The following is a 13,163-nucleotide window of genomic DNA, read 5'->3' as shown; positions in this document are numbered from 1 at the left end:
AAATATGTAGCATATATTCTGATCAAAATAAAAATTAACACATAATAAGATGAGGGCAAATAACAAACTCAAAAGATACCAGTTTCAGACAGCTCACACCTGAGAATCCTCAAGTTGCAAATTCAGTTTATGCCTTGAGAATTAATTAAGTTTCTGCAAGTTGGGGAGGGGGGACTTGTGGAATTATCTTTAGTGGTGCTATGCTTTGCGCAGGCAGTCTACCTTCTCCGTAGCTGAGCACAATGTGAGACTTCCGCCAATCCTGTAGCAGAGGCACATGGCTTGGGAGGTGGATGGGTGGTCTCTTGATCTTAAACAACTTGGGTCTCAGATGAATTAGTTGAAAGCCTATATATATATATATATATATATATATATATATATATGAAATACAGAGAAGAACAAGCCTCACTGAAGGGAATCAGCATGGCTTTTAAAAAGGAAAGTCCTGTCTTGATAAGCTTTTCGGATACTTAAAAATATCAACAAATGTGTGGATGGGGGCAATCTGATAGAGACTTTAGTGTTGCAAAAAACCTCCCCTCCATTTGCTGCAGGCCCTCACCAACTTCTCCTGAGAAAATTTAGCAGTCATGGTATAAGACTGCCTTCGTCAACCTGGTACCCTCCAGATGTTAATATTATTTACTGAAGTTATATACCACCTTATACCAGAAGGTCTTAGGGCGGTTCACAGAACAAGATCAACATATAAAACCACAATATATATAATCAAAATAAAAAAACCCAATAACACCCCCTCAAAAAGAGCCACATTTTAAAAGGGCATAGGATGTTATTGGACTACAACTCCCATCAGCCTTAGCTAGCAGCATCTGGATGGCACCAGGTTGGTATAAGAGGACTAGAGGATTAGAAAGTAGGAATATATTGATTTCCCCCCCACAGTGGAGGGAGGTAACCCATAGAATCCCTCAAGGACCGGTGCTATAGAACAGAAACCATTCAGAGTCAGGATGAGCCATTTATAGATTGCATTAAATTACTAGTACAGTAGCAGTAATGATCCAGCACAATTTCTCCAAACTGGGTGAGTGGGCACCATAGTGCAAATGAGATTTATTTATTTTTTTAAATAATATTTATTACTTTTAAAGCTTACAAAAAATAAAGAAAAGAAAAAAGACAGGAGAAAACAAAAAATAGAAAAAACAATACAGTACAATATATAAACAATACAAAACACAACCTTAACACATTAAACTAAACACAATAAACTAAACAAAACAAAGCAAAAACAATTTAAAAACATACATCATACCTTTTCCATACTCTATCTTTCATTCCCTTGTTTCATCGACCTCCTCTCACCTCCCTTTTTGTATTCCACTTCTATTAATTGTTTCAGCAATTCCTTTCCATCTTTCTCTATTTTCTGTCATATAAATGTCTTAACATATTTTTAATCTTATTTCCATTAAAACTAATATACATATTTAAGCTTAACTCCTTATAACATTTCTACTAAGGCCATAAAATTTCATTCCAACATTTTTCTATCACTCATTAATTTTACAGTATTTCTATATACAGACTTTAAATTTTCCAATTCTCTTCCACCATCTCCTCTCCCCGATCTCGGACTCTGCCAGTCACTTCCGTCAACTCCATACAGTCCATCAACCTGGAGATCTTATGTCCGAGGCTCTTAACTCTTTTCCAAGTCCCTTCTGCAGGTCTTGTTCATATTCTTTGATGCTATAGAGCAGATCTCGGGAAAACTCCGACCCAACAATATTTTTATTCCTCCTCGACAGGTCAGCCAGATTTCCATAGGTAAAGCTAAGATCCATAAAGTATTTCAGGACATGTTTCAAGATTCCTCCAAATCCAAAGGCCCCCAGAACTCCAGTCTCCTCCTGACCCAAGTCCATGTCCCAAAATTCAGTTAATCCCTGCATGGAGGGATCTTTCCAGCTTTCCTTCTCCAGTCCAGGCCAGGCTCTGATCCTCAAAATCTGACTTTTTCTAGAATCAATCATAAAAGGCCTCAACTTATAGTCCTCAATTTGCCTCTGTAAGGCTGAGGCTCCCACTTGTATTACTTTAGGTTTGACAACAACAACTTTCTCCTTCTCCTTCTCCACAATTTGTTCTGCTGAAATAGATTCCTGTACCAAATCCTGAATAATTTCTGTATTGGTGCTCACTTTTTGTCCCAAATTAATCGCTTTTTGTCCCAAGTTATCAATTTTAGTAGTCATAACATCGGTCTTCTTGTGAAGCTGTTCCAACAAATAGCTTATCTTACATAATGCAGTCACTAAGGCTTCTCCTGTCGACATTCTTAAATGGTCCAAGGTCAATCCCTGATTCTCACAGTTCTTATCCTGCAGCTGGAGATTCCCCAGCTCCACTCTTGTAACACTCTGGGAAAACAGTGCAAATGAGATTTAAGCAATGCACACTGGGACCAAAATATCCCAACTTGACATATACACTGATGGGATGTCTTTTACTTTACAAATAAAGACCTCGGGGTTGTGATGGACAGCTCAATTAAAGTTTCACTAATGGCTTATATACACTTTGCTTTCCTTCACTCTTTCCACGATTTAAAGCTCTGTGTCCATGAGACCTTTTGTTGTTGTTGTTCCAGAGCCTGTGAAAACCTGCTCTTTAAAGCTGAATTGATGTTTGCTCTGATTCAGGTTTAAAGAGCAGGTTTTCGTAGGGAAAGCTCAGGATGAAGAAGGACACAAAGCTTTTAGGGAAGTGTGGATAAGCACTAAATGTGCAGCAATAGTTGGAGGAAAAACAAATCAGGACATAAATTTAAAATAAAACAGCTGGTCTCGGAATGCCATCATATAAAACCAATAGCGTAGTGCACTTAGAACGCTGTGTACAGTTTTGGCGTACCATCTCAAAAAGGAAAGAACAGAACAGGAAAAGGTAAAAAAAAGGGGGGGGGGACAACAAAAATTGTCAAAAGTTGAAGCATCTTCCTTAATCATTTGTAGCTTTTTAGTTCAGCAAAAAAAGCCATGGGGATGTGGAAGACAAGACGGAGGCTTATAAACTCACGAATTGTGTGAAGAAAGGGGACGAGGGGGAAAATATTCCTCCTAATAGTCTCTCAATTGATTGGGAGTAGATTCAGGGCGGACAAAATCAAGGAACTTATTCACACAATATGGTCAATTGTGGAACTCAATGGTCACTGGCTTGGTGGTTTTAGAAGAAATTGAGTCAACAGGCAGAGAGAGTAGGTCTCTCAATGGGTATTAACTATTCTAATTAAATGGAACTTCCCTGCTCAGAGAGGTAGTTTATCTGAATGTCAGTTGTTGTTCTCTGGGCGTCTTTATTTATTTATTTTAAGGGAGGGGGTCATTGCTGCCTTCATTTCTAGCTTGTGGGCTTCTGAGACGCTTCTGACAAATGCATGTGGGGAAAAGGATGATAGACCAATTGGGCCCTTGGTCTGAAACAGCGTAAGTCATGTTCTTACGGAGCTAGATGAACCGTTTGTCTTACCCAGCATAGCAATTCTTTTATGCTCTTTATTTACCACCAGGGAGTAGATTATTTTTCAAGTTCAGACTGACCTGTCTAGACTATTTCCAAAAGGAACTGTACTGTAAGAGTCCTGCGCAGAGATGGGAAAGACCTGTTTGAGTGAGAACGGGTGACTGATGGTTTCATAAGAGAGGAAACTCGGATGAAGTGAGATTGCAGATGTTTCCACCTGAAAGCAAATGCTTGTTTTCTGCAGTGTTGGCATGTCTTAGCGGTGGATCTTATTTTTCAGATATATTGGTGTGAATTGATTTTTGGAGTCTCTCTGCTGCAACGTATATAGTAAAAACTGATGTGATTTCAAAGCCTCATCAATGGACTCAATCTGGAGCCACTACATTGAGGTCTGTGGGATTATATCCACCATCATATACAGCAACATGAACAGGATGAAATCACATGACTCTAGAATCTCTCCTCTGCAATAGATTTCCTTCATTTGGGTCAACAAGTGGTTTGAATCTGGACTAACTTCACAGCAGCCAAAGGGGTTACGACTGGAGCCAATGGAACTGAAACTGATAGCACTGAGATGATATAGATAGATAGATAGATAGATAGATAGATAGATAGATGATAGATAAATATAGATAGATGATAGATAAATGATAGATAGATAGAGATAGAACAGGTGATATCAACGACCACTCCTCCGAAATCAGCAGACGAACAGTTGGTGTGAGTTCAGTCACTTCACTGAAGTCGATGGAATGACACTAAATCACCCCGTTAGCTGGGTTTATACTGAAACTGGCCCATCCAGAAGATTTGCTGTGTGTGAGACACCAATGATTTATTTGTTCTTCCTCGCTTTTTTTCCATGCTGGATGGTAGCATGTCGCCTTTTCCAGTGAACAGATTAACCTTCTCTTTCACAGGTATAAAGAACTCCTTTGGTTATTGTGTTGGAATTGTATTCTTTAATTAAACGCTGTAATTTATTTTTGGTAATAGCTCTCCATCAGGGATATCTGGCAGCTTGACGTAGTTAGAATGACACTTTCCACGACAAGGATGGTATAGGCTCTGCGATACATGATATGTTGCAGAAAATGAACTCTGGGTCTTATATATTCAGGCCTTCAGCTGCTCCAGTTCTGATCTGCTCAAGAAATTAAATATCACTGACCTATTAGACCTTAAGATACAGAGGTTCAGGCTGAAATTCTAAATACACATACAAGGGAGCAAGCCCCATTAAATCTAAAGGAATTTACTTCCAAGTAAACATACATGCCAACCTAGCAGTTCGAAAGCACGTCAAAGTGCAAGTAGATAAATAGGTACCGCTCTGGCGGGAAGGTAAACGGCGTTTCCGTGCGCTGCTCTGGTTCGCCAGAAGCAGCATTGGCATGCTGGCCACATGATCCGGAAGCTGTACGCCGGCTCCCTCAGCCAATAAAGCGAGATGAGCGCCACAACCCCAGAGTCGGTCACGACTGGACCTAATGGTCTGGGGTCCCTTTACCTTAAACATACATAGATTGCCTTCTAAGAGTTATACCAAGGCATTTTATCATAGGATAAGTTTATCGACGGCAACATTCTACAGATTTCAGTGAAAGTGTGTCTCCTTCATGTCCTGCTTCCCAGAGGAATCTAGTTGACCACTTCATACCAGATGGATCTTTGACGTGATCCAGTGGAGTTCTTCATTATATCTGTCATTGGTATACAAAAGTCAGGATTCTGGAAGTCTATTTCCAGCGTTAGAAGTAGAGTCAATATTTTTAGCCAGAGGTGAAATTTAAATTCCAATCTGGATTGTGCAAATGTTGCCAATTACAGGAGGTGATTAGGAAGTTGGTTTAAATTTAAACATGCAAAGTCAATCTGCTTTACGCACCCAGGAAATTCTGGGAACTTTCTGTCAAACCCTGAGACCGAGCAACCAAACCTGGAAAATGTTTGTTGGGTAGAAACACCTCACAATTGCATAGCTGTCAACTTACAGATTTGAAAATAAGGGACCAGCAGCCTCAAAAATAAGGGATCAGCAGCCAAAATAAGGGATTTTAGTCAACCAGCAGCCAAACGAAGCCTCAAGCGGTGGTTCCCAAAGCGCAGCAACCCAGCAAAGGGGATGCAGCAAGGAAAAACACCGTCACCTCTCCGCTGGGAAGCGCTGAGCAAAGGCGAGTCCCCAGGCAATGCGGCCGATTTGATCAGCACAAGGCATGCAAGCTCCACCCCCCAGTCGTTCTTAGACTCCTTATTGGGTGAGCAATGCAGCCAAGCAACACAGTTGGAGCCTCCCTCCTCCCTAGCCAGCAGGGAGGGAGGGAGAGGAGCTGCTTCCTTTGAAACCCGGGAAATTTAAGGGACATCATCAATAAGGGACAGCAGTGGGACACAGCGCTGGGATAAGGGACTGTCCCGCCAAATAAGGGACGGTTGACAGCTATGCAATTGGTTAAGAAGCAGCTAACAAAATTTCAGGACTTCCATACTCCTGCATCCAAACAGAAATTATTCTTAGCATTTCCAGTAGTCTCTATTGTAACTGGAGCTTTCCTGGGCTGCATTATTCCTAAACGAAGGAGGGGAAGGAAGCATATCTAAAGGAAATGGGAAAAGTGCTTCACATTTTTAACAGGACTTGCAATGTTACTAACCCAGATCTTTGCTTACTGGCATTGCAAAACCCCTTCTACACTACAGTGCACATTTAATAAATCCAAATCCTCAACATCTGGAGAGCAGGCCTGCCATTTGCCAGATATAGGGTGTCCCTTAGAAGAGCTGCAAAATAGCTGAACATCCCATTTAAAACAGCCATACAACGCAGATGAGACTGGCAATAGCAACCTGCCATATCAGAGAAGAGGTAACAAAATCGGGGCAAAACACACAGATGCTGTGCCCCATGGAGAATTCCCTCCACAGTCTCCCCACATAGACGCTACTGGTGAATTCACATAGGAAGCTGCCTTATAACAACTCATACCTTTGGTGCACCCAGGTCAGTATTGTCTACACTGACTGCAGCTCTGCAGGGTTTTGGGCAGGGATGTGGTGAATTGGACCTGGGATCTTCCGCTTGCAAGATGAGCTACAGCCCTTCACATTTTAGTCATGCGGCTGTGAGCGCACGCCTTGCTTGATTTTATTTTTCTCTTTTTTGTGCAACCCACATCGTTTCCCCAAAGCTTGACTTTCCCACCTGAAACATAAGATCTGAGAGAATTATAGCATGTATTTACCTCAAACCCGTTAAGCTATCCACACCCTCACACTTCCACAGTGGTTGTAGATCTATTATTATTATTATTATTATTATTATTATTATTATTATTATTATTATTATTATTCCCCCTGAAAATTGTCCTCAAAATGGTTGCAGGCCTTTGAGGTGGTTTCTTAAGTCTTCAAATCAGAATTGTCTGTAGTCTCAAAATTTTATTTCCTAGGACCCCCTTGGAAAAAGCCAGTTTTCTCCTTGTGGTGTATGAATACACCCCAAGACAAGTTTGATCGAAGCACAAGTACCCATTATGTCCACGTAGCAAATGTCTCCTACTTCCTGCAACTGTTTTCCTTTAGTTCCTTTCCCAATTTTATCATGAAAATGTAATGAATAAAGGCCGGTATTCCCCATTTCTTACCTGGTTATTTGATCACAGGTTGACTAAACTTTCAGCACTTGAGCACTGCCTCGGAAACAGCCACAACTATTTTTTTTTTTTTAATGCACATTTCGGCATCAGCGGCACGTTTGGAGAGAACGCTGTGATGTCAGCACATTCCAAGTACAGTGGTACCTCAGGTTAAGTACTTAATTCGTTCCAGAGGTCCATTCTTAACCTGAAACTGTTCTTAACCTGAAGCACCACTTTAGCTAATGGGGCCTCCCGCTGCTGCCGCACGATTTCTGTTCTCATCCTGAAGCAAAGTTCTTAACCCGAGGTAATGTTTCTGGGTCAGCGGAGTCTGTAACCTGAAGCATATGTAACCTGAAGCGTACGTAACCCGAGGTACCACTGTATGCACATTTATTTAAGAATTTCCACTGAGTTCAAATGGGCTTATTTCCAAATAGGAGTGCATAGGCTTGTGCTGCCCAGCTGGGTCTGGTGCCAGGCTCTTTTCTAGAGTCCCACATCTTTCTGACCCACGTAGATGCCCACACAGGCAGCTTCCATCTTGCTAATCCCATTTCACATCCACCCCAGTATAGACAACTGAGAGCACTTCCAGACAGAAACTTATTGTGAAATTAGTGCTGCTCGTGTGCCAAAGTTTTCCCACCACCCACCCAACATTATCAGAAGAAAAATGCCAGCCTGTTCTTTTTCTGCATTTAATTCTGAATTTCCCATTCTGCAAGAAACTCACTTAAGTCAAAAAATAACCTGCTGTACATCCACATTTATTACAGGTGTGAAGGCTTTTTTGCACTTCTTTTCTGGAGGCCTGTTTCCCACAAGAATGGTGAGGTTTCAGTGGGTGGGCTTTTGGTGCCAGACCGCTAATTCTATTCATTCCTCTCCTGAGCAAATCCTTGCCATTTTATTTCTGGCAGCCCCAATGATACAAACATACCTATATTTCTAAGGGACTCGGGTGGTGCTGTGGTCTAAATCACAGAGTCTAGGGCTTGCCGATCAGAAGGTCGACAGTTCGAATCCCCACGACAGGGTTAGCTCCCGTTGCTCGGTCCCTGCTCCTGCCAACCTTGCAGTTTAAAAGCACGCCAAAGTGCAAGTAGATAAATAGGTACCGCTACGGCGGGAAGATAAACGGCGTTTCCGTGCACTGCTCTGGTTCGCCAGAAGTGGCTTAATCATGCTGGCCACATGACCCAGAAAAACGGTCTGCGGACAAACGCTGGCTCCCTCAGCCTGTAAAGCGAGATGAGCGCTGCAACCCAAGAGTCATCTGCGACTGGACTTAACAGTCAGGGGTCCCTTTACCTTTACAGTGGTGCCTCGCAAGACGAAATTAATCCGTTCCGTGAGGCTCTTCGTATAGCGGTTTTGTCGTCTTGCGAAGCAAGCCCATTGACAGTTTAGCGGATTAGCGCTATTAGCGGTTTAGCGGCTTTTAGCGGATCAGCTGATAAGCGCCTTAGGGCTTAGGGAAAGGGGGGGGAAAGGGAAAAAACCCCGCAGGAACTCGCAAGACATTTTCGTCTTGCGAATCAAGCCCATAGGGAAATTCGTTTTGCGAAGCGCCTCCAAAACGGAAAACCCTTTCATCTAGCGGGTTTTCCGTCTTGCGAGGCGTTCGTCTTGCGGGGCACCACTGTACCTATATTTCTATCAATTGCCACCTGCAGAGGGCACATGGGAATTTCAGCAGCCTGGTTCAAAGGATTTCTTCTTCTCAAGATCTCTGCACAATGCATGTGGGGAATCAGCTGGGAAACTGTAATTGCAGTACATAAAGGTAAAGGTAAAGGTACCCCTGCCCGTACGGACCAGTCTTGACAGACTCTGGGGTTGTGCGCCCATCTCACTTAAGAGGCCAGGGGCCAGCGCTGTCCGGAGACACTTCCGGGTCACGTGGCCAGCGTGACATCGCTGCTCTGGCCAGAGCCAGAGCCGCACACGGAAACGCTGTTTACCTTCCCGCTGGTAAGCGGTCCCTATTTATCTACTTGCACCCGGAGGTGCTTTCGAACTGCTAGGTTGGCAGGCGCTGGGACCGAGCAGTGGGAGCGCACCCCGCTGCAGGGATTCGAACCGCCGACCTTTCGATCGGCAAGCCCTAGGCGCTGCGGCTTTAACCCACAGCGCCACCTGCGTCCCCATTTACACACATGCACAGATACATACACACACAGATATCTTCCCCGAGACCTCTTTATCAGTATTTCAGTATATAATTCCTGCTGTGTTTATATTATTGCAGGATGGGGGAGGAGAGGAATGTGTGGCTGTGTTGTTAAGGATCACAGGGCACTAGAGGGTATAGATATTGCCACCACCCACTAAAACAAATAGCATACCCTCCAACATTTCTCTGATGAAAATAGGGACATCCTATAGCAGATAAAAGGTAAAGGTAAAGGGACCCCTGACCATTAGGTCCAGTCGTGACCGACTCTGGGGTTGCGGCGCTCATCTCGCTTTATTGGCTGAGGGAGCCAGCGTACAGCTTCCGGGTCATGTGGCCAGCAAGACTAAGCCGCTTCTGGCGAACCACAGCAGCGCACGGAAATGCCGTTTACCTTCCCACTGAAGTGGTACCTATTTATCTACTTGCATTTTTGGCGTGCTTTCGAACTGATAGGTTGGCGGGAGCAGGGACCAAGCAACAGGAGCTCACCCCGTCGCGGGGATTCGAACCGCCGACCTTCTGATCGGCAAGTCCTAGGCTCTGTGGTTTAACCCACAGCACCAGCTAAATATCTGTCTTATGCAAGACCCCGGTATTATTTCCTTTGCCTTCCCCCCAAAGAGACACTAAATAGATATTGTACCATCAACATCAACACCACCTTGGGGGGCAGGGACAACATGACACCATTTTGTCTATTGTGAAACATGATAACTAAGGGCTGATAATATCTGTTTTGTGTACTACTAGTGCATATATATATATATATATATATATGTGCACACAAAGAGGTACAGAAATATGGGTGCACATACCTGGAACAGGTGAGGGCAGCGGAGGGTGGGAAAAGAGGGAATGAGGGAAGGGAAGTAAAAATAGAGGACAGAAACAGTCTGTCAGGCTCTGCCCACTGATGTGTGGATGGCATAGGGCTGAATAGCAACAACTATCCAAACAGAATGTGGAAGCTAAAATGCCACAGAGAGAGAGAGAGAGAGACCAAGAGAGATCTGAACAACGCTTTTGTAAAATAAAGGCCCCCCAAGTTATGGGCTATGAAGTTCACAGGGAGACAGAAACCTATTGTGAACCTCCCTGAGGACATCATATTGAGGCTTCAGAAACTTCTTGATTTTTCTCCTTCCAGCCAAATAGTTCTACCAAACCCAGAAGAATCTTGATTGCAACCCTGGACGGACTACCGTTATTCACTACTGTTGTTTTAAACTTTTAACCACACATCGAAATCTATTTTAAAAAGCAGGTTACACTTAAATCCGCCTCTTTCTTCAAGGAGTTCAGAGTGTTTTAAGATTGGCTGGTCGTTTATCCATCTCCAAAAAAGTGGAAATGCATCATTATAGGGTCATTGAGTTGAACCCCCTGCAATGCTGGACTCTCAGCTAAAGCATCCTTCACAGATGGCCATCCAACCTCTGCTTAAAAGCCTTCAAGGAAGGAGAGTCCACCGCCTTCCAGGTGTCCGGATACAGTGGAACCTCGGGATAAGTACTTAATTTGTTCCGGAGGTCTGTTCTTAACCTGAAACTGTTCTTAACCTGAAGCACCACTTTAGCTAATGGGGCTTCCCACTGCCACCGCGCCGCCGGAGCACGATTTCTGTTCTCATCCTGAAGCAAAGTTCTTAACCTGAGGTACTGTAGCACCCTGCTTGTGGTTAACGCTTAGCTGGAATGAAATATTCAACACAGCAATAGAGAAATTAAAATAATAATTTATTTGTCAGACAAATAAATATGAGGCACAGTGGTATATGGTTACCAAGCTCTGGCCTGGCCTCTTGCCATTCTGGCCAGCACTTATATTTCCTTAATCCAGCCCCCTTGCTCCTCCTGTGGCTGCCTCTGTCCAATCAGCCTGGTTGAAATTCCTATTGGCTATTTGCTAGAACCAATCACAAAAGATACACCCATTTCTTCTTGCCCTTTTATGGGAATCAAAAAGCTATATATTCTTCTATCTATAAATGACAAATAAGTAGTAATATATCTTACATGTGTCTCAACAAGGAATCTTAATTACCAGCTCACCTCTTGCCCTCCTTGCCCTATTGCCTTCCAAAACAGATGGTTAATCTTGAATTTTTATCTTAAGCATATGTCAAGGATTTTGAGTTCACATCAACATTGAGAGATCTCCTTCATTTGAAGGTTTCTAAACAAAAGGCCTGACAACCATATATCAGGAGTGCTCGATGGCGTCTCCTGTCTGGCAGGAGGCTGGTGGCTGATGGCCCCTGTGATCTCTTCCAACTATATGAAATAAGAATCTAGCATTTCTTAAATCCTTTGCATAATTATATTTAAGCTCATATATTTAATACATAAATAACCTTTTAAAAGGAAAAGAAATCTTAAAAGGATCTTAGTTTAAGAAAGAAACAGCTTTAGAAAAGACTTCCCAAAAATGTTCTCTTTCTGCCAGCCAGACCAGTTGCTTTTTCACTGCTCTTGACCTTTTTAACCTTAGGAAGAAGATATGGCTCATTTTACTATTTATCAACCCTTTATTTGTAGGGTCAGTGTAACCTTGGCTGTCAGCCTGTAATTCCCTTTTTACGACTTTGAGAATTGTTTTCTGCTATAAATCAGGGGGCCCCCTTGTCTAGGAGTAAAAACATTTTGACAAGGTTCTTAGGCAGCTGGTCTTCTGCCTGGCATAAAACATTTGAAAATCTTTAAGCTCATTTTAAAATACAAGCCCTGATTAAACATATAAGCTTTAATAAAAATGCAGGCTTATGATTAGATGCCTCAGTACTATTTCTGGGTTAGCGGAGTCTGTAACCTGAAGCGTATGTAACCCGAGGTACCACTGTATTGTTATCAAGGGACATGAGTACATCCATCTGCCTTTGTGAATGGGCCTGAAAGCTTTCTACCAGGCGTTCCTGCTGCAATGGGTGAGGCCAGGATGTAATTTTAGGGGGAGATATTTTTTTGATGAAAAAAGGCATGCTCTTTGCAAAATATACTTATTCACAGCATAAAAGGTATCTCTCTGATGGTTGGTTTTTTTTAACTTCCTAGTTTTCAAATGACTTAAGATTTTGACAGATTTTTTCCTGAACGCCTGGGGTCAAAAGAAAGCAATTTAAAACCACTGTTGTTGAGACATTTCATTCCGATCTGCTAGACAGAGCCAGACACAGATTATGCTGACAGGTGGGTGTCTTGCCCAGCCCCCAGCCCCCAAAATCCTGGCTACACCCAGGGCTGGATTTAGATTTGATGAGGCCCTAAGCTACTAAAGGTAATGGAGCCCTTTAAATGTCCAGCTGTCCTTTGTCAACAACAAATTGTCATTTGCTGTTGTTTTTTTGGTGTTGAATATATTGCATAGCTGTCAACCTCCCCTTTTCTTGCAAGGAATGCTATTTGGGATAAGGGAATTTCCCTTTAAAAAAAGGGAAACGTTGACAGCTATGATATATGCTATAGGGTAATTTATGGACCTAATGCAGGTGGCGCTGTGGGTTAAAGCCTCAGCGCCTAGGGCTTGCCGATCGAAAGGTCGGCGGTTCGAATCCCTGCGGCGGGGTGCGCTCCCGCTGCTCGGTCCCAGCGCCTGCCAACCTAGCAGTTCGAAAGCACCTCCGGGTGCAAGTAGATAAATAGGGACCGCTTACCAGTGGGAAGGTAAACGGCGTTTCCGTGTGCGGCTCTGGCTCTGGCTCTGGCTCTGGCCAGAGCAGCGATGTCACGCTGGCCACGTGACCCGGAAGTGTCTCCAGACAGCGCTGGCCCCTGGCCTCTTAAGTGAGATGGGCGCACAACCCCAGAGTCTGTCAAGACTGGCCCGTACGGGCAGGGGTACCT

This window comes from Podarcis cretensis (assembly GCF_951804945.1).
Source record: "Podarcis cretensis genome assembly, chromosome: 2".
Lineage (NCBI taxonomy): Eukaryota > Metazoa > Chordata > Lepidosauria > Squamata > Lacertidae > Podarcis > Podarcis cretensis.
This window is presented reverse-complemented; position numbering follows the sequence as displayed.